Below are 22,467 nucleotides of genomic sequence, written 5' to 3'. Positions count from 1 at the left end.
CGACTTTAATAATAATAATAAAAAAAAAAAAAAAGTGACTCGTTCTGTCTAGAAACTTATCAAAACACGGACCGCTTGAAGCAATCCTCCGAACAGGCTCACAAACTGTCAAATGACTCCATTGTTGTAACCTGGAACATCATTTCATCAGCCGAGGTTGGGAATTAATTGAGTGACAAACGGATGGCTAATCTGCATGACAAAAGTTAACAGCGTTGTATACAAGAACGTCTGAGATAAGGTTGCATTCCTTGACAAAGTGATTAGAGCGAAATGAATTTTCCGAGAGATAATTTAAAATTTTGTCAGTTATCACTTTGTCAGTCCGGGGGTAATTGCGAGTGCAAAGAAAAGGTCTTTGTTCGTGTTTATGCACCGCTGGGCTGATGGAGACGAGATGTCACTCGCTTCGAAAAGACGACGGATGGACAATTAGGGATCGCGAAGCACGGGGGACACCCAGGAGACGCTGACTTTGTCTCCTCAAATGCAAGAAATTCATCGTTGGAGTGCCGAGGCAATAAACAAATACGTAGAGTAAAAAAAAGTTAATATTTAAAACTGCAACTCTAGTTTTGAATGAGTCATTGTTGTTTCTTCTGTTTGACGTGATTTATTATTATTCTGTCTGGCGGTGCAGATTGAGCTGCTTTTATCTGAATGCTTTCACTCCTGGATTCTTGCTTTAAAAATACAAAGACCTGTGTCAAATCCCTGCCTGATGTCTTTTCTTCTCGCTTATCCTCATCAATATTTTTTCGACGTTCATTAGACTTTGCCATAACGCTCGGAAATACGATCTAACAGTGAAAAACTGTGGCAAAACTTCAGCAAGTGCCTGCAAAAGCGGTAACTATAGGAGGCTATGTTATGAATGTTTCATGCATTTATACATGTTGTCTGTGCCGAGCAGAGTGCATTATATGCCATCGTGTCGCTCCGCCTCACCGCGGTGACCCAAGTATTTGCCTCGTGTGAAATATTCATGCAAAAGCGCAGAATGTATCGCTCAGCTTCCTGCCAGGGACATAAACACTGGAATCAGGCCTGAATGCATTCTCCATCTGGCAGCCGCTTCTGACTGCGGAAACGTTCACAGTCAAGGCCGGGGTGTATTCAATATTAACTTTCACATGTGGAAAATATGCCACACGCTCTTGAAAACTTAATTCGTGCAGGCCTGATTATCGTTTGTCAGCTTAATGCAAATGAACGACACTAGAAGTGCAATTCAAGGCTGTCTTGGAGTGAAATAGAATGAGATATGATACATTCTTTGCAAAGAGATTGAACCTCATACTGCAGAAAATAATGCAGTAGAAAAAAAACATTTAAAAAATCTATGTCAGGGTGCACAGTGGAGCGATGGTGTCAGCACACTGTAGGTTTTCAAGGTTTTTGAAGACAAAATCATTTACATAAGCACTAAGTGTTCAAATGTGAATCGTACGGTGTAAATTGTCTAAAATTGCAATCAGTTCAATGAATCACCCGGTTGCAGTAACCTGATTTTATTGTGTGGCAGCTCAGATCGGTGTCTTTAACGTATGTGAGCGCATCGGTACCTGACAGAGCATGTGCGTCACAGCCGAGTACAAAGACATGAGGCAGAGGAGCAAATAAAAACTTCATACTTCCTCCCAACGGAGAACTGTTCTGAGAGCCAAGAGATATTGAAAAGGGTCCCTATTTTTGGTACCCACTTCAGAATGTGGCGCCAGAATAAAAAAAAAAAAAAAGTTGCCTCGATGAAAAGGGAAAATTGCACAAAAAGAAAATGAAACGAGTCAAGTCTGCGCTGTGAGCATCTTGTCCTCAAGAAGGAGACTTAATAATTCATGAATCCACAACACTTGGGCTTCTGAGGGCAGAAGTTTTCATTTTGCATGGAATATTTTTCCATGCAATGCTGGGTATTTATAGAGAGGAAAGTTTTGACAAGTACAACAGATCAACAAATAATATTTACCGGGATATTTGTGAACATCTATAGCTTGATGGCTTGATAAACAATCAAATTTATTTTTGCTTCACCAGTCAGGGGTTTTTATTCAAATCTCTCCTTTTTCTATTTGTTTTTAATTAATCTGAGTCTTTTGCTGTCGGCTCTTCTAACAGTAAAAAAGGTTAAAACCCCTTCCTCAACATTTCAGCATATGATCCTGAATTTGAAAATGCCAAGAAAAGAACATGAGGTCCTTTTTCCCCTCTTACAATGTAGTTTCAAGATGAAACCATCCTATCATAGATGTGTGCACTTAAAAAAAAAAAAAAAAATCTGATAAATCACATTTCCAGGGGGCCTGATAGAGCTTCTGGTGTTCATTCAGAATTCATACAACTTAAAATATAAATGAAATGTAAAAAATATAAAATATTTCCCTTTGCCTATGGATTGAACCCCAAAGAATGGTGTGCCCTCTTCTTGAGTGCCGCATGCTGAAATGGTACACAAATGCACACACACACACACACACACACGTACAGTTTGGATTCAAACGTCTGTGGGCAGCCATAAGGAAAATAACCAGAGGAGGGGACAGAGTCAACGTTCAGAAAGTGGGCCTGTGACTTGAAGGCTGCTGGTTCTAATTAATAAACGGGTGGGTGACCATTACCGAGATGCCCTTGACCCCAACACGTGACCAAATCCCAGTTGCTCCAGGGCAGCTGTGCAGCGGCCAACAGTGCGCCCAGCAAAACCCGTCCCAGGACAAGAACAGGCCAAAAAAAAAAAAAACAAATGTGACGTTCATCATCAAATGTTTAATGCTGGGCAACCCGGCCCACTTTCCAGATCATAAATTGCATTTTATATATTTCTGTTTTTCATTTGGGGGACGTGCAGAAGTCCGAGTTCAGGCTGTTTCCCTCCAGCGGCAGCATCGCTGCTCAGACTCTCGACAGTCTGCGTCAGACATACACAGTCGCATCAGTGATTCACTTGTCTGAGCGTTTGCTTATGTCTTTTTGTCATATTCAGGGATATTCTCTAGTCTTCAGCCTAAAGCAGACGTACTGAGACTTTAAGTTGAAGGCTGAAGAGAAATGTTCAGAGGCTGCTGTGCTTGATGGCACAAACGCCACAGAGATAGATGTGGGCATTGCTTTTGCGAGTGCACGACAGAAGTTTGTGTTTTCTGGATTGTTTTAGTCCGTGCAGAACCAGCAAGTCTGGAATGGACTGCATTTCTGACCGACCGACCACACAGTGTTTGCCTCACATTCACCCATTCACACACACACATACTCACACACTGATGACAGAGCCAAGCTGTTAGGTTCACATTCTTGCTCAAGGACATTTCAACACGCTCTCTGGAGGAGCCAGGGATCAAACCAGCAACCCTCCGATAACCAGACCAGACGCTCTACGTCCTCAGCCACGCCGCCAGAACACTCAATCCTGATTGGCGGCATTGTGTGGTCAGATCCTGGTGAATAATGTCCAGCATGATGAATTACTGACCTTGCTCGGTTTGATGTATCACTCCACACAGCAGGTCTGGTCCAGTCGCTACCTTTAATCAAGCTGGGTGATGTTAACAACAACATCTGCTGAGGCTGCTGAATCTGTGTGAGGACCATGAGCTGTTTCCTTCGTGGTTGGAGGCTGAACTATCACAAGAAAAGGAAAAGAAAACCAGGACAAAACAACATGGACAGCAATGAAGAGGCCATCCAGGTCGAATGTTCAAAGCTGTTATGGATGCGAGAGGAATCTATGGACTGTTGGATTTGTTTCAGTGGAGTTTTGACTGAGAAGACTAGAACAGCCGAATCCCGTCCCCAGAAATGTTTAGCTGTCGCCACTAGGAGGCTCCAGTGGGTCTGTTCTGAAAAAAGTTAGTAAGTCAGTGACTTAAAGTTTAGGGGCCGGGGGTTGGTAACATTTAATATCCCTAAGAGATGTTTTTTCATTCATCTGTTTTTTTTTGTTTTTTTTTTCTGGAATAACAATTATTTAACAACTAAAATACTCATAACAGAGACAAAATGTCTGCCTCTCCACGTAAACATTTACAAATCTCAACAGCAGCTAGCGCCTAACAGGACGAACTAACAGGAGACTTTTGGCGGGTAACCACTCCTCCTTTTCCCAGCGCTGCACCTCCAGTTTATCTACCACTGAACACACACACACACACACACACACTATAATTTTTAGCCCTTGCTTTTGTGGCACCTCTGCTCTAATCTGTGTTCTTGCTCTTCAAAACAAATTGATCAACTTCAGGGAACATGAAGAGGGAGAAAGTTGGTTGCAACCTCCTCTTTTACAACAGGGAGCGATTGGATTTATGGGAAATGCGATTTTTTTGCAGTACAATAGCACCGGTGTGAGATGGACTGTCAACGGTCCATAATGGTATATACCAAGGTATCTGATTTAATTTAACAGTGACATAATGATGGTTAAAATACTACAAATAACACCTTTAAGAAATCGTGCACGGTGCCTTCGCTCTGTCCCAGAGTTTCTGTTCCCCCCACATTTCTCTGATGACTAAACAGTGAAGAGAGAAAAGAGTGAGATGGCTCAGTTTTAATTCAGCACTTTGTCAATCAAGAGGCCCATTCTCGCAAGGCAGAGAAGATTCTTCAGAAAAAGTTACGGTAAATGCATGTCAGACTAAACCCCACTATCTCCTGTAGTTAAAAAAAAAAAAATCTGCCGTAGTGCTCTTTGAGTCAGCATCACCCACTGAACGAGGTGGCATTGATAGTGGTAATACTAAAAACATAAAAAAAAATAAATAAATACATTTGGGAATTAACCTGACTAGATTATTGTTGTTGTACATTCAGTGGTGCAAGTGATGAGTTTTGGCCCTAAGTGTCGATGTGCTACAGCGATCCTGTCATCTGAACAACCTGCAGTTTGTAAAGCTTCCATAAACAAGGTTTGACTGTGCCATAAATCAGGCTTCCTTTGTTCTGTATGACCCACTTTAGGCCCCCCAAAGAGAAGTTTTTATGTTGGCCAGTCGTGTGTTTAAAGTTCCCGGTGAGGTGGAATGACAAAAGTACCCTTGAGAAACTTGCTGAGCAAGACGCTGGTGCGGCTGCTGTAAAAGTTTGAAAGTCAGACAAAGTACATAAAAATTTCTTCACTCCCATTGTCGAAAAATCCTTTGGTGTCTCCCGTGCTCCAAGGACCCAGAGGCCTTTCAGCAGAAGGGAACACCTTGTACAAATCATCCCTGCACATAGCCAGGTGTTAAAATGGCATCAAAGTTATAATTCAAAGATCCTCTAATGCACTATGTAGACTGTGAGATTATAGAAATGATTCATGTCTCACCTTCATCAGACACGCAGCTTTTCCATCATTGAGGCAGTGGGCAAATACCACTGATGGTGTAGACAAAAAGCTCCATTAGGATGAGAAATTAGCAGTTGTAGTAGTTTATAGTTAGTGGCATCACAAGTATAAATCAAACAACAAACTACAACAAACGGAAACGGAGAACTTAGTTTGTGCACCTCTCCAACCTTTTTTAAATCACCACCTGCTTTTGATAGCTGGTGTGTAGACAGACAGCTGGACTTTGATAGCTGGGCAGATGTCCCAAATATTAAATTGCTTCACTGTAAGACAGGTTTCCACATCATTAGAAACAGCAGCAATTTTCAAAGCCTGTAACTGGCAGTTACGGCCGGGCTTTGAAAATTGAGCGCTTTATTAAATTAACAATCAAATCTGTAATTCACAGTTTAAACTCACTTTTGATGTCTTGTCTGTGAGCTCAGCAATTAAATTGTGGGTTATCGCTGGTATATAGACCGTGCTCAAACAATTAGAATAGTGATGCTTTAAATGAGAATAAGATCCACTAAACTTCACTGAAAAAGATGACCTGGGTCAAATAATTATTGAAATTACTTCTCAAAGTTAGTTTTAGTTAGGATTTTTTTTAGTGCAATTCTGTAGTGAGCACCCTGTCATTGCCAGACCAGTAGTTTAAGACGATATTCCCTGATTGGATTATTTTTGATTGGTGCTAAATATTAAACAAACTCCACCCATCTGACCCACAGGGCCAAACAAATGCTGCAAAACAAGAAAAAGTATTTGCAAATGCTACTGTTGAAAACTTTTTTTGTTTTTTTTGTTTTTTTGTTTGTTTTTGATTAAAGTCCCAATCCATGATTGAATGTTGCTTGTGGAGTACAGGGGTTGTGCAGAGTACTAGAACAACACAAGTGAGAGTTTGTTTAAATCTGCATCGTTATAAACCGGAGGATAGGAGGATCATTCCTTTGTGATATCGGAGAACAAAGCCTTGGGACGGGTGAGAGAGCACAAAATGTAATTAATGTGATCATCAGTTTCCACCTCCCGGTCAGTGACAGCCAGTATTTCACACTCTCTGATACGACAGGAAAAGAAAAGGCAAGGCACGTCTGATAAACTTCCCAGTGAAAGTTACAAAATGAAAAAAAAAAAAAAAATGCAGTAAGTTTTGTGCATGTTGTAATCAGATTTCTCTTTATCTTTCCCCCCTCTTTCTTTCTTTCTCTCTCTCTCTTTCTCTCCCTTTTTTTTTTTTTGCCTTGTTTTCATCTCTCTCACTTGGACTTGAAACTTGCTTGGGTAGAAGCTCTGTAATAATAAACATGAAATAATCAGGAGTGTTACGGGATCAGGGATAAACGGGCTGGGATCACCAAACGGGACGGGATTGGCTATATGGCAACAGCTGCAATACAGGAAAAAAATCAGGATTGGGCAAAAAAAAAAAGGGAAAACAATTTCACTCCTCTGTGACCCTCTATCTGGGACTACTGTACACGCTTTGATTTTACTTGCTAGCACAACAGGATGAATGGCAGCTCCTCATCACTCGAATTGATTGAACTTGAATTGATTGGTTTTGAGGTCCCTCCACTTGTTGCCTCTCCGGTGCTGATTTGATGTCAAGCTTCATCCTTTATAACTTGGTTTGTGGTGCTTTTTTGCAGCCCCACTGAACCTCAGACAAGCATTTCTCTGTTTCGCTATTATCTTGGAGCTTCTTTTTCTTGATGTTTAATGGCAGTTGGCCATCAATTAAATGGTTGCTGCCACCAATCAGTGTGGGGTTAATTACAGTTGTCATCAGGAGGGCTTCCTTGATCAAATAACCCTCACAACCCTCCCCCCGAGATGTTTCAGGGGCAGACAGGTAGCCCCAATCCATTTCTGGCCATTTCAAGCCATTTCAAGCCATTTCAAGCCTCGAGCTTTAAGATACTAATGAATTTCTTAGCAACTGAAACATTTTTTATAGGAAATGTTTGGTGCCTTATAACTGGGCACTGAAAGATATTGAAAAGTGATGAAATATTCATTAAATCATTCATTTAACCTATTAAAACAAGAAAATGCATTCAGTAGAGTGCAGATCACCGCCAAGGAGACAGATCCAGTATTTGCCTTCTCACAGTAGTGCGGTACGTCTCCTTTCCATCAGCTGGTCAGGTCTGATACAGTCACAATGAAGTCAGTTGAACCACCTGAGAAAGATGTTGCACTCAGCAGAGCAGCCATTCACACCATTTGCAAGTCTTTGTAATTTCTTTGCAAGAAATTACAAACGTGCGACCTGTATGTCATTTCATTCAGTACCACTTAAATAGCATTTTTATAGCCAAATGTTAACATTGGATTTACCTCCACCACCTCCTTGGAAGAGGTAATAAAAATGCGATACCTGATGGGATAAAGCACAAAGTTCATTTTTAACCAAAAGTAGAGCTCAGAGAAAGGTGCATTTTAGTCAACAACACAATTTTGTGATGCTCCTGTTAGAGATTATTCGTCTCATTTCCACCACTGCTGAATATCTACTCCATTTACTTTTCAGCAAACTCTGTAAGCCACTGTAATTAATACACTGCAGTTTATTATCCAGTAATTTTTAATTTGTTCATAATGTAGTCTGATTAACAACAACTTTAGACTCATCACCTAGAGGCCCAGACTAATCACCACCCAAAAGACTCCAATGTGCCAAACTGCTCAAACATGAATCTCAGACTGCTGTGATGTAATGTTTTATATCAGCACAAGTGTAAATCCTTTTCCTCCTTCCAATATTGTTTCCATTATTGCAGGATTTCAAAAGGAAAGATCACTGGTCTGGGAGTCGATGTGTGACAAAGCATTTTTTAGGAAATCTTTATCATACCTGACATGACTCACAAGGATATTCAACCTGTCCCTGGCTCAGTCTGTTATAGCAGCGTGCTTCAAGAAGTCTCCATCATTCCTGTGCCCAAGAAAATGAGACCAGCCTGCCTGAATGACACGCACATCCTCCACAACACCCAAGCACCTGGGGTTAGGGTTAGGCATCTCACTGTGCAGCCCAGGTAGTGAAAGTAGGCAGACACATCTCTTCTACCCTCATCCTTAACACTGGAGCACCCCAGGGCTGCGTTTTGGGCCCCCTGCTGCACTCCCTGTACACACATGACTCTGTGGCCACTTTTGACGCAAATGTAATCATCATATTTGCAGATGACACAGCTGTGTTGAGCCTGATTATACGTACATGAAGGAAGTAGAAGACCTGTCAGCCTTCTCCTGAATGTCAGCAAGACTAAGGCACAGATAGTGGACTTTGGGAAGAAGCAGAGAAGGAACTGCACCCCCCTTAATGGGTCCTTGGTGGAGAGGGTGGACAGCTTCAAGTACCTTAGTGTCCACAGTTCCCAGGGCCTGAATTGGGTGCTGCTTACTGACTCAGTAGTGAGAAAGGCAAGGCAAAGCCTGTTTCACCGCACCTTGAGGCAATTCTGGGTATCCCCTAAACTCCTGCACTGTTGAGAGCATCCTGATGGAGAACATCACTGCCAGACAATAAAATTATCATTTGTCCATTTCTCATGGAAAGTTTTCTTGTCTTGACAGTCACCATGATGCATGTGGCCATGACACTTGCATGTTTACCTAATAGAAATTTAATTCAAATTAGATTCAATCTCGATGGTTTACCTTGATCCTCATCCTGATGCTGAGTTAGACAGGATGTAGAAGCCCCATGATGTGCTGCAAAGTGTTGCCCACTTCCTTTTGCATGTTCACACATAACGTACTTTGGTGTTGAGCTCCACAGACAGCTTGCAATCCAAACCGCCACTTTCAGCGTCTAGTATATTTTCTTTAAGGCCGACACAGACCACCCAGAAGGATGTTTTAGTCCACGATTTATTTTCTTTAATCCAGTAAAAAAGTAATTGTTGTCTAGAGTATTTTTGAGTTGTTTTATTTAATTGCCTCACAGTCTGCATCAAGCATTCCAAGGCTGGAGTTTCCCCACCCCTGCAATAGGTGGTGCTCTTCCATGCCTAGAGGATATTTACACAATGCGCTGTAAAAATAAGGCTAAGGTAATGATTAAAGATTGCAGCCACCCAGATAGTGGCTATTTTTCCCTGTTGCAATCAGGAAGAAGGTGCCGGATACACCAGCCAGCACTGGGAGGCTCAGGAAGACCTTCAACCTTCATATGACTAAGATCCTAAATGAGGTCACTGCCTAAGACGGACCCCATTCCCCTCCAATCATACACATATATTTTTTACTATTATTCCTTCTATTCTATTTAAAGTCTAATGCATAAATTGAAGGAACTCACAGGATTACATTTCACTGTCTGTAGCTTATATGATTGCATGTGTCAGATAAATATGATTGATAATTTTGATTGATTGGTGGATTGTAAGCCTTATATAGCCAGAGGAGAGGTGGTGGCACCACTGAAAATGAATTTGAAAAATTATTTCTGGGCATGGATGACAGTACTACAACCGGCTCTTTCTGTGGTCGAAGGTCAGTCACTGACCTGCTTCCTGACAGACTGACTTAATGAGCCATGACATTACAAACAATAAAACCAATAAAAGAATCAGTCAGAACATTTAGGTGTTAGGATGTAGGGCAGGGACAACCTTTGATACCTCTTGGTACGGCATCTTGAGATTTCCAGTTTGTTTGTCTCTGGTCCAGTGGCCACAGTCATCCCAGCATAATGGAGGTAGCCAGTCTCCTAAGGGGGATTTGAAAGGATTTCTGGCAAAATCCAGGCAGCTTTTTATGCTTCATGTTTAACTTTTGGATAAGAGCCTGCATACAAATCTGCGTCTGGACATGCACATGATATATAGAGATTGGGGGGGAGAAAAACAGCATCTAAATGGTTTCCTTCTCTCTGGTGCTGTTTTGCTTCACAGCCTGTCGTCTCAAGGCTCGATCTGTGTCACATTTGTTTTTAGTGAGCGTTCCAAACTGGTTAATGCTATGCCAGTCGGTTTGTAGTGCAGGATCTGTATGGAGAGCATCCATCCCCAATGATACAAACACTCTGAGTTATAAAAAAAAAAAAAAAAAAAAAAAGACTGCAAATGTGTAAACTGGAATAAGAAACAGTTTCCGCGTGCACCAGCATATAAGGCCATCTCTAAAGTTGAGATTTTTTTCAACTGCTCATGCAAAACAAGGAATGTGTATCTGAAATATGGATTATAGACGAAGGTAATGTGAAACATGATTTAGCTCAGGACATTATATATACTATATAATACATACTATATAAGGGCTGTTGTATAATATGGTATGCATTAGCCAGGCCTTATAGTTTGATGTTGAGTGGGAATCAACTAAATTTAAGAATTCCTATTCTGCATGATAGTCTAATTAGTAAGTCTGCAACTATTGATTTTTTTTTTTTTTTTTTTTTACTAATTATTATTTTATATTGTTGATTAATCTATCGATCATGTCTCAGGATGAATCGATTTGTCATTTAGTCTATACAGTGTCCAAACTGAGGTAATAATGTTCAGAGGTAAGCAGAGCCAAAAGTGATGTTGTCAGATTGCTTCCTTAGTCTGCCCAGCTGTAGTATTAATTTAATAATGTCTGGGCTGAAAAAAACGTATTAAATCTTTGCTGTAATCAGCAAATGTTACTTAGTTTTCTGTCGATTGACTAATCGATTTGGCATCTAGTCATTTTAGCACTGGTAATTACTGTCTGCAACTATGAGTGAGCCAGAAAACAACTAAGAAATAACAACCATAATAATAAAATATAAAGGAATTAAAAAAAAAAAAAAAAAAAAAGTAAAAATTAAATGAACATGAACATATAATCTGGTTTCATTTTAATTTGTCTTCTCCTCACATATTTTTCATTTCAGTTTTTCAAGGCTGATGAAGAAGAAGACAACAGCCAGCGGGAGCAAGGTGTTGTTTGTCTGTTTGTTTGTTGGTGTCTTTGTTTGTCTCATGCACAGAATATAAACCTGGTTGGCCCAGCACAGCGCCACCACCAGGCCAGCAGGACCCCAAAATTCACCGCTAATATCTCGGACACAAATTTAATGAGTCTGTTGCATTGTTATCCACAAATTTAAACTGACTGTCCCACTGCAGCGCCACCAACAGGCCAATGAATTAATAAATAAATAAATAAATAAAAAACTCATGCAGTTACATCCAGGACAAAAAAAAAAAAAAAAAAATGCACATTAGTATATTAAAATAAGATACATTCAAATATGCTCATGTCACACACATTGAACATTATTCCAAGTAAAGGAATCTATATAAAAGACAATGATTCATTGCCAAATATTTTGCTTATAAGTATATATAATAAAATGTCATTGTGTGCACTGATACTTGCATGCAACAGTCATCTAATATTATTATATCATATTTTAAGGTAATACTTGAATGATGATTTGCTATTTAATTGTCTTAAGTTAGGAGGTAAAGTATTCCAGCTCGTATTATGATCTATTTACTATTATAAATAAAATGTTATATTTTTCTGGGATTTTGGGTGTGAAAGCTGCTTTGCAGCATTATTTGTTTTTACTCTTTGGCATTATTTCTGTGCAAAAACTTCCAGCATTTACTACTGGAATGACATGTTTATAATTAAATGCGATGTTATACTGAATGTTGAACTATCAGTCAAAGCTGCACTGAAACTAATCCCTCAGTCATGACGGCTGATACGGCGAAGATTTGAAACCTGGAGGAGTCGAAGGCTTCGATGTGCGAACTGAGCTCATGGCACAGTAATAAGGCTATCTTATATCAGTTATTCCCAGCTTTTGGTCCTCAGGACTCAGAATACTGCTGATTTTCTATCTGTCTTACACCAGCAAGTCAATTGCATTCACTCGGCACCCCGGGTCTAAATCAGCCGCTGTTTGACAGCTGGAATGAAAAGCAGCAGCATCCAGATTCCCGCGCGCTCAAGTCTGCATCGCTGCTTGATAGTATATTCATTTACAGGCTCTGAGCTGATAAGAAAGACAACAAAACATTGTGCCATAAATAAAGAGATCGCATTATTACTGATTTTCTGTTTCTTTACTGGGTGCAGACACACCCACAAGTAAAAAAAAACAACACATTTTTCCAATATGCACATAAGCAGGCAGGTCTGGAATAATAACAGACTGAACGCTGTGGAGTTTACCCTCCTCTTTTTCTGGCAATTCACAGTATACTTACCTCTCAGCAAAAAAAGCCATTTAAATATATAGAATATCCATCCGTCTACATCAACTAGCCACTACACCACCGGCTGGACTCACGTCAGCTGTAACACATTTATGTCTAAAATCTAAATTAAAAAAAAAAAAAAGGGTCTGGTGGATGCTGGCCTGAAAGAGTCCTGTCTGAGAATTGAAGATGTTGGGTTTTGGCTCATTGGGGTTCGAAGATTACAGATGAAGCTGGAGGCCCTGATAAGCCTTGAAACTTCAAAGTCAGTTTGTAAAACTTTCAGGCAACCGGCGGCCAGAGCGAGGACGCCAAAACAGGTGCGGTGCGGCTCCTGCTGCAGGTCCTGATCTTCCTGCAGCGTTCGGTTTGTTTTGATTTGTTTATTTACACGTATTAAATTTTCTATAAAAGATAAGAAGAGTAAAATTAACAGGGAAATGTGAGGGAGAATTGCCTAAACGCCCTCAAGGAGTTTGAAAAATGTCATCCTCCAGGCAGCCTATTACTGAAAATAATCTCTGCAATGAAGAATGCATAATTTGTGTGTCATACCAGTTATTTAAAAGAGTAGAAGAAAAAAGAAAATGAAAACATAATATAGCACGGCACTTTGACAACAATGCATGCATAAATACTCGTCTATTACACAAGTATAATGAATTAAGTCATAGTTATAAGACACTCACAAAACACACACACAAACACACACACACACACACATCATGAACACACACTCATAATGCTGGTATACACAAATCCTATCATTAACACACGAAGAATACACTTGAAAACTTTTTTCATTTTTAATTTGAATGTAACAGGTTCTAGCTTTACTTATCTATTACACTTTAAACTACTTATTTTGTTACATATTTTATTTTGTAGTTTTACCTTTCATTCCATGCTTCTTTTTCTTTTTGGATTCTCTTTCTATTTCATTTATTTTTCATCTCTGTATCTCAACACCATAGCATTAATCACCTGTTTGTGTATTAATATGATGACATTTATCATTAACAAAATTTGTGTGGTGCACAAATGTGTCGAACAAGCTTAGCAAGAGCCACTGAGAGACAGAAGCACTTTTATTTTGGTAATATTCCTCAGCTGGAAGAAACATGAGTGCGCTGCAGCTTTTTGGGCTGTTGCTCAGGGTTTAAACTTGCATCAAAGCCGACATCTAAATTTTTAATTGCATCCTTAAGACGGCTGAATATGTCTTGAAATGCATTTAGGGACCAGGGAGATTTGTCAGAGTCTGATGTCGGAAAACACTCTGACATCCAGCGTGAACGTCGGCTAAACTGTGATGTAATGTAAACATAAACCACGCTGCGAATGAACGGGGCCGCTCTACAGAGAATAACATGCGTCTCTTTTGCTCTTCGTTCTGTTCGGAGCCGCCGCACATTTTTACATCTTCATAAGGACACAGGTTTTTTAAGGATTTAGTTCAGCGGTAAAAGTGTGAGCACCCGCGGGGACCGTCTGGGGCGAAGCAGGCATTTTCTGTTTCAGAACTGTTAAGACAAAAGGTCAAACACTCGGTACACCCACCAAATTTAATTGCACATTCATTGTTAATGGAGCCGCCTCAGATTTTACATTTACAGCTGGAATGCTTCGTGTCTGCTGGACTGTTGCTACTTCACGTGCGGTTGTGATTGCTAAACTGTGTGAAGTCCTTTTTTAGCCTGTCCCTTATTATCCTTTTATTGACAGCCATGTGCAAAAACTTTAGGGATGCATCGATACAGAGAGAGAGAGAGAGAGAGAGAGAGAGAGAGAAAGAGAGAGAGGGAAAAACTGGAGGCTTCACATGAACAAGATTAGTGTGACTGCCCTTTAACCTTTTAATTTGATGTCATGTCTATAACTTTGTAGTTAATGTCCTCTTGTAAAGCACTGTGATCAGCATGGTAAATAATTTTATTCCTGGGTCAATGATCCACCTTTGATCAGAGCTATTTAATTGTATAAATAATCTGCACAGCTGCTGCTCAGAGGACTGAGGTCAAAACAGCTGCTTTCTAAATGCCGTCGCGATCGGATCGGTGCATCCCAAAAAAAAAAAAAAAAAAGGACTGTTCCCTCTGTGTTGCAGGAAAACCTCCTGACTTTGTTGGTTGTTACTCAGAGGGGGACGATGTGAGGCTTAGATTATAAACGAGGCTTTGAACGCAGCAGCTCTCCTTGATTTAGATCTTGAGGTTGTGACAAGAAATTTCATTTTGTCTCAACATTTAATTTTATTGAATTCATTTTATTAATTTCATTTATTCATTTATTGAGCGTTATTTTTCTTTGGTCTGGCCTGTTTTGTGCGACACAATCTGCAACAACAAACAAACAAACAAGACGTGTTGAACAATTTGGTGTCTGAATATATTAGAAAATCTGACAGAGAATACGGACGCTGGATACTGAAAGTAAAAATCAAACGGCGTATTCATCCTGCCCAGAAGACGAGGGGCTGTAAAAGTGAAACCGGTCTGATTTTCTATTTTAACACACTCATCCAGTCATCACACACAGTAACTGCCTGTGCTCTTTCTTGACCCTCCTTCCACAGTATTTAACAAACCACACACTTCACCACGCTACATCCCTGCAGTCCAGCAAACGATCGGCTATTTTTACATACGCCGCCGCCGCAGCTCAGCTCCCAGCCAACGCTCACATTCTCCGGAGAAATCTGACATTTGCTTTTGCCATTTAAAGGCTACGGTATATTGCAACATATATAAAAAGCCCTAATCCAGACGGCCAGAAGGTGTTTTCATTTTTGAAGTAAGTACAATAAATTCACCGGCAAACTGAGGCGGCGCAGCTAGAGCGGCGCTCAAGTATTCAAAGACGTGAGAGAGTGATTTACTTTTCTTGAAGGTTACAACAGTATCATCGCCTAAACGGCTGACGCAGGGAAAACCGGGATAATGCCATGCCCGGATTTACAACAATGAGACAATCATATATTTGTTCAACAAAATGAAAAGCAATCAGCAGGATTCTTACATGATGTGATCAGTCAACAATGTTTTTTTTTTTTTTTTTTTTTTTTTTTTTTTCCCATAGAAATTAATCAGCAAAGACAGTAATTGGATTTCAGGCAAGGTGAAATTCATAAAGACGCTCCCACCATGCAAAGCTAGATAGCAATCTGCGATAAGTGTGTGTGTGTGTGTGTGTGTGTGGGGAGAACAATTTTACAGTGCCCATTCCACTCTATTGGTCTGTGATAACTTAAGTGGGGAGAGAAAATTAAAATTCATATAGAGATGGTGATATTACGCTGCAGAGTCAATTGGATTTGAAAGTCATTTGGATGTGTTTATGGCAGGAGGAGTAGCTCATTGGCCAGGATGTGGAGGATAAGTAATTTCCTTGTATCACTTCCAATTTAGGAAATCCACTTTGTTCAAATACCATAGCTCACTCGCGTCTTAACCTTGTATCTGTCACCATGGCATTGGTGGAGCTCACGCATTTATTACTACCTCAACCAGGATTTTTTTTTTTTTTTTTTTTTTTTAATGCTATCAAGGTTGAATATGTGGATACTGGCAAATCGGCTTTGGTGGACGTCGCTTAAGATAGTTAAAGACTCAGCCTGGATTTGAATAATCTGGGTTTGTAGGGGAAAACGGTAGCAGATCAGGACTTAATGAAAAATGAAGCAAAACTCCATGGAATTAAGTTTAAAGGGCAATTCCAATGTGATTTGAGGTTTGCTCTTTTATTTCCACTGTCAAATCCCTTTCATGTTAATGGTGACAGTTTGCACATGCATGCTGTGAGATGAAATATATGTTTTTCTATACCTTTCAGGCTCATTCAGTCCCATTCAAACCCAAAAGGCATAGAAAACAACTGTGGAGACTTCTAATGCAAGATCAAGTTCAAGTTTATCTAAAGCCCAGTATCACCGTTTACAGTCTCAAAAGGCTTTACATGCCCACAAGTTTACAACTAACGAACCAAATAACATTTATGTTAAAGATCGATGTCTTAAATTAAGCACACTTTTCAGGCAAAATATGTAAAAAAAAAAAAAAATGCTGTTTGGCTTTTGAATAATAAAACAATAGATTCACTGATGAAAATTTTTTGAAGACAAAAAAGTATTTGGACACTCAATAATGTCTTCAATAATTAACAGTTTAAGTGATTTAGTACTTAGTTTGCTGTTCTTTACTTCGCAGAACTTCTTGACAACATCTGGATGTGGAAGCAGTTTGTTTCGTTAACAGCTGTGTTAACGAAACACATTTCAGCCAGCAGGGCTTTCAGTTCTTCCACACGAGAGCATCGACGGCCTGACATTTCCTCCAGGGCTGCATCCCGTAGACGCTCTGTAGCGTTTAGGTCAGGGCTCTGACCTGAGTCTGAAATTTTCTTTTTGGTAAAGTCATCAGGCGGCTGGTATGCTTGGGATCGTTCTCCCGCTGAAGGATCCACTTCTGTTGTTTGAAATCATTTCTTTTCTATCCAAAATGCATCTGGATACTTCAGAGTTCATGATTTCATCAATGCACACGAGCTCACCAACACAGTGACTTTTATATTTCCACCTCCATGCCTTACAGTCCCTTTAGTGCAGTCCGCTCTGCCATCACATCCATGGAGGTGAAATTTAAGACAGTTCTCCAAAGGCTGACTGACTATCTGACTACCTTGTGTGTTCATGTTGTGTTTTTATTTTATTTTATAGGCTAGCTATTTATTTTTTCTGGACATGTCACTTTATTATATTATTACTATTCTGTTTAGTACATTATTGTACATATGTTTGTTCTCTGTGTCATTGTGTGGATGTATGCAAGCAACGGAGTCCACAGAATTTCCCTCTGGATCAATAAAGTACATATCGATCTATCTATCTATCTCTATCGAGCTGCCGTCTTTCTGTACATGTTCATTTGTGAATTTCACCCTGGCTTTCCAATTCTTTCGGGTTTTCGCCACGTTACTCTCGCTCTGTATTTGCGCTCATTGATCCTGTTTTGAATAGTCTCTGAACTGAGTTTTATCTGGTGATTCTTGTTGATGTCTGAGGCAATCCTTACTGCTGTTCCTCGCCTGTTTTTCTTGATGGTGCCTACAATTATCCTGTCCAATTTGCTGGCCATCTTTCTGGGTCTGCCTTGGCGCTTTCTGTTCTCATTCACGAGTCCTTCATCCTTGAATTTTTTTTTTTTTTATAACATATCCAGCTGTGGCAGATGGAAGATTAAGTTTTTTACTCATCTGTTGAATAGAGCTGCCTTCTTTGTACCAACAAGCCTAAAAAAAAACCAACCAATAAGCCAATAAGCCTGTGAAACCTAACAAACATCTTTTTTGTGAAATGTTTTGCTTGAAAGGTTTGCCTAAGGTATCTGTCGTTAACATAAATGCAGAAATTTTGTTATCTAATTTGATGAAATCCATACATTTTTAAGTGTGGCTCAAGTGTCTACTTTTTGGGGGCCACTGTATTCATACATTCATTCATGCTGTACCTTTTACTGCTTAGGAACATATATGCACCTTTTTGGCCCTGAAAAAGGTTCACATAATCACCTTAAGGTCCATTAATTAGCCCTGGAGGGGGGACATTTGTGTAGATTGTAGCTTGGGGGGCAGAGATGAACTCTTACTGTACCCCTGTTTCTGACAGGGTAGGCTGCCTCAGTAATGAGTATAATTTTAGATACCATGATATCCCCAATTTCTTGCCAGCCGAGCCTCATCTGCGCCGCACTTTCCAAGTTTATCCATTGTCGCTGCTTAGCTTCTTTGGCACATATAGCTACCTCCTCCGGGGGACGTTTGCTCCACTAGCAATTTCCTCCTTTCTAAGGCTGCAGCTTTGTTCCATGTAGGTTTGCTTGTGCCAATATCCCAGCGCACGAGTTCCAATTATGCTCACTGAATTGCCTCTTTAGGAATCCGTCTCTGCCCAGTTGCTGGAGCGGGGTCCACTCTGCTTTCTGCTGTGCGTTTAAACTCTGTTATTGTGAACTCCGCGTTTACCATCACATGTTTGAATTCCTCTGTTAGTCTCTGTTGGTGTAGCTCAGGACAACACAGTGCGAGAGACACCTGGCCATTTCCAGATAATCAATCTCTTCGTTGTGCCTGCCTTCATTAACGGTGTCTTATACACCTCGGGTGGTCGAATCAGCCATGCATCAGACCGAACTTTAGATTAACCCCTTACTGTCCTTCAGAGGCTTAAAGTTAGTGTGAAGAGACTGGTATCATATGAAACTAAACCAGATAAGGAATCGATTGTTGTCAGGTATGTCACACTAGGTCAGATAGATAGATAGATAGATAGATAGATACTTTATTCATCCCGAAGGAAATTCGCAGTTTTTCAGTAGTATCCACAGATTACAGATTAAATAAATAAAAAATAAAGAATAAGATCTAAGGACAACACACTAGAGATCTAGGTACAACAGTGTGCAAAAAACAATGTGCAAAAAACCGTGTGCATAGGTGTATAAAATGTGCATAGATGTAGGTCAATGTGCAAATTTAGAAGAAATATACAGTATACACAGATGATAAATAGCAGTAAGCAATATAAACACTATAAACAAGGAATATAAAAAAAAATATGAACAATTTAAACAGAAGTATGAACAATTTAAACAGGAGAGGAAAATAACCTAAACCTAAACCTAAAGGTTGTCTTGAAACGGTGAAATTTTGCACCAAAGCTGTGTGACAAACAGCCCACAAACTGCTGCAGCACCTTATAACACATAAATGAACATGGTAATGGCTATCACAGGCTACTATCATAATGTTTTAACCCCGCACCTAACCAAAAAACAATGTTTATTACAGATTTACAACTAGAATAACTTGACACACCGAACTGAGGTGGGTCTGAAGTCAGTCTCCAGGTTCCCAGCTTTCAGATGATGTTTGCCACTTCCACCTGGCATCTACCTGATCTTTGATTTTTTCCCCCCCTGAAGCTCCCTGGCCCCCCCTCACTGAAATGACTCCAAAAAAGGCACAGGATGGTAAAGGGTTAAACAAGCTGAACCCTCTACTCAGGATTTAACCTCCCTCTTTTTGCCGTTTGTCTCTCCGTCTTTGTTTCACACACTATGCCGTCTTCTGAACGCCTGCCAAGTTTCGTGTTTGAATTGCCTCTTTGTCCGTGTAGAATCTTCTCTCTGACAGTTTCCCCTTAACAAAAGAGAGCCTTCTTGATGCTCATGGTTTATTTAGTTATTTATTGGTGTTTATATGTATTTTTTGGGCCCCAGACTGCAGGGTCAGCAGCAGAGCGGTGCCTCAGACGCCTCAGTGAGGTGGATGTGGCTCGGGCCTTGCAGTCGAAGGACAACGTCACACTAGTTTCGCCGCCTTCTTTCATCCTAATGCGTTTTTTTTTTTTTTTTTTTTTTTTCTCATTTCATCGGTAAGCTACCTTTGTGCCGCTGTTTGCCACAGCTGTCGTGTTAATCATTCATACCTTAATGGGTGCAAGCAAAAAAGCTAAATGCATTTTCCAATTCCATAAATACAACATGCGGCTCTCTCTTTTGTCGACTGCCTGATTATATCTGGTGGCGAATAATGCCTGTATATTATATATTAAAAAACCCTGAGCAACCTGTTTTTTTTTTTTTTTTTTTTTTTGCTTTTCACACTCATCTGACAGTTTGTTGCTTCCTTTCTATGCATCAGCCTTTTGAGTTCTCACTAAAGAGCTTTTTTCCTTTTAAACTAATGAGCAATATGGACCAAAATTTATGTACATCTCAATGCAGTTCCTTTTTTTTTTTTTTTTTTTTTTTAAACTAGAATTTCTTCTGCTCTTCACTAAGTTTTTTCTTTTGCTTCTACAGTTCCAGAAAAATCACAACATGGTCCTCTGGTGCTCATTTACCTTTTTTCAACGGGCTAATTTTCATGACATATTCTGGCTCTTCCATTTGTGGTAGTTGGTTATATGTGTCCTCCGCTTTTCTAATTAGTTTCCTAGCTCTTCCTGTGGTGCGTTCATATTGATGCTGCTCTGCTAGATACTGTAGAAACACATTTGACAAATTATCACGCTGTGCAAGACCATTTTTATATTTATTTTTTGATTCTTCTTCTTTCGATTCTCTGCTTTCTCCAGTGCCGCCAAATGAATTTTCCGGGTTTATCTGCAGTACATTCATAGTTTAATATCAGTGTAAATGTGCTGCCCCTCTAAGAGAATTAAGAATTTAAGTGAATGTTGTGCTGGGTTGCTACACTGCAAAATTTTTCGCTGTGAATTCACAATAAATTATTGGATAAGTTTTGCATGACTTTCACAGTAAGGATTACAGCAATACACTGTGAAATGCACTCACAGCAATTTACTGTAATTTCACATCTATGATATTACAATGCATTGTTGTAAAAGCACAACTATGTATTGTAACTTCACAGCTTCAATGACAAAGGAATTACTGTGATATTACAGTACATTACTGGGGAATTACAACCTTTTGCTGTACATCATTACAACAAGGCCCTGTACTTTTACAGTGTGTACTGTGACAGTAATGCACAAGTTGACAGTAATTTACTGTGAATTTACTATGTATACTGTGGAAATCATGCAAAAATTGGCCAGTAATTTACTGTGAAAGTAATGCAGTAATCCATTTACTGTGAATTTACTGTGAATTTACAATCATTGTACAATTAACACACCAACATACAACTCTGAGGTAAAGTCAATGTTAGCCCAATACAAGGATACAAGGAAGTTTATTTGTCATTATACAACAGGTTGAATAATGAAATTAAAGTGTGGTTCCCTCTTGATTGATTAATTGATTGTGTAGAAAATAAAATTATTAAACATGGAGGAGTGCAGATGGTGCATTTAGTAGTCTCACAGCCTGAGGGAAGAAGCTGCTCTGTAGTCTGGTGGTACGGCAGCGAATACTTCTGTATCTTTTGCCTGATGGCAGCAGGGTGAACAGGCTGTGGCTGGGGTGGCTGTTGTCTTTTAGGATCCTTTTGGCTCTGCGCAGGCACCTCACCTCCCCGATGGCATATTTATTTACAAATAAAGGGTTATTCAACATAAATGCCAAGAAATTCAAGAATTCAAGAAATTCAATTTCCTAGTCCTAGTCAAACTTTTCAAAGCATCTTAAAATGCAGAGAAACTGTGCAGAAACTTGCCATTCAACTACCCAGCTGTGTCACAATAACAGTAAGAGGATGGGAATGAGGCCTACATGGCAAGGTAAGAGAGGAAGGGAGAGAGCGATGAAGGGATGTTGTGAAGGGGTCAGGCTCTCCCCACAGTCTCAAACATTCTATAATCCACACGCAACAGCGTTAAAAAAACAACAACAACAACTATGATGCCCACTCAAAGTGAATTAGTTTCCTCAAAAGGTGCTCATATGAGGGTTCATTGTTGTCCGCTTCCTGGTCTTTGAGCCTCTTTCAGGATTGATGCCCAAGAAGTACCTGTTAATAAGCAAAGATAGTTTCAGTTTTAAATAGACTTATGTATTGCAGACAGCATTTATCAAGTTGAGTCATCATCCTTCATAATCTTATCATATGCACACTCAACAGTTCAGTAAAAGCATAATGTACAGTATTTAGGTATTCAAATTTAAATAATAAGATCTGCTGTGGTAAATAGCAAACACTAACGTTAGCTAGCCTATATCAGACCACACGGGCAAATGCTGCAGCTAGCTAACGTTAGCTAGTTAGCTAATAGTGCTAATATCATTTAAAATCCCATGGGTCACTGCAAACAGACGTTCTGCAGCTCACCTTCTCCATTCAGCCCAGAGGAGAAGAGGGAAATGGCCTCTTCAGGTTCAGTGCTGAGTTTGGTTATGTCATGTGACTTACCAGGGAATATTTGAATACAAAATTTCACTGTAATAATACTGTTGAATGCTGTGAAATCCTTGCATTTTTTTTTTTTTTACTGTG

The sequence above is a fragment of the Myripristis murdjan genome, chromosome 3, assembly GCF_902150065.1.
Source record: "Myripristis murdjan chromosome 3, fMyrMur1.1, whole genome shotgun sequence".
Classification (NCBI taxonomy): domain Eukaryota; kingdom Metazoa; phylum Chordata; class Actinopteri; order Holocentriformes; family Holocentridae; genus Myripristis; species Myripristis murdjan.
Note: the sequence above shows the minus strand (reverse complement) of the source record.